We start from the raw sequence: 1,159 nt of genomic DNA, 5'->3' as shown, positions 1-1,159 counted from the left end.
AGAGAGAGAGAGAGAGAGAAAGAGAGAAAGAGATAGAGTGATAGATAGAGATAGAAAGATAGATGATACCTTGGCAACAGAAGTAAGGATAGGAAAACTATAGACGAGAACCCATTATTTTAACCCTTTACTACCTTAGAGAAGGCAAATTGCATGTGTCGCATCTACTTAAGATTCTCTAACTCTCTCGTTCCCATCGTAAATGTATGGGTATGTTGTATGCAATATCTTCTTAGATGTAAAATGTACGTATGTGTGTGTATATTGACGTATGTATGTATGTATGTATGTATGTATGTATGATGTGTATGTACATATTGATATATACAATACATATGTATGTGAAGATACATTCAGTACATATGTATGCATATGTATGAATAAAAACTACATATGTATATATATGTGTGTATGTATGTGTGTAATACGACTCACGTAAGCATGAATTATAAAGATGTAAAAATATTTATTTATTAATCTATTTTTTATTACTGTCTTATACAGTGGTTTATTATCTATATGATCTTCTTCTTCTTCTTCTTCTTCTTCTTTTTTTTTTCTTTAATTAATTAATTGATCACTTAATTTATTTATTTGCTGAGACAATTATATCGTCGGAATTATGGTAGATTTGTTGAAGTATTAAAAAAGAAAAAAAAAAAAAAAAAAAAGGAAGAAAGAAAGTAAAAAAAGACGAATTAATCGAAACTGTAATCGATCGATCGAACGACAAATCCGATTATTTTCACGAAAATATAATTTAACAAATCGTACAGAGGTGTACGTAGAAAAGAGAAAAGAAAAAAATACAAGAAAGAAAGAAAGAAAGAAAGAAAGAAAGAAAGAAAAAGGAAAATGAGAAAAACGAAGAGAACGAAGGAAAATCATGGATAAATAAAAAAGAGACAAAAATTAATTGACAAAAAAAAAAAAAAAAACAGAAAATAAATAAGAAAGGAACAAAAAAGAAAATGCTAAAGTTATTATCTTTATGGGAAAATTAATAAATCGACTTTCATCGTACGAATTTATAATAAATATGTTCCTACGTATATATATACGATCATATAGAATATATCTACTTATAGATCGTATAGATCGATCGATCGATCGAATCGAATCGAATCGAATCGAGGAGAGTAATCCAATGTCTCTATCT

This window comes from Vespula pensylvanica, chromosome 17, assembly GCF_014466175.1.
Source record: "Vespula pensylvanica isolate Volc-1 chromosome 17, ASM1446617v1, whole genome shotgun sequence".
Lineage (NCBI taxonomy): Eukaryota > Metazoa > Arthropoda > Insecta > Hymenoptera > Vespidae > Vespula > Vespula pensylvanica.
This window is presented reverse-complemented; position numbering follows the sequence as displayed.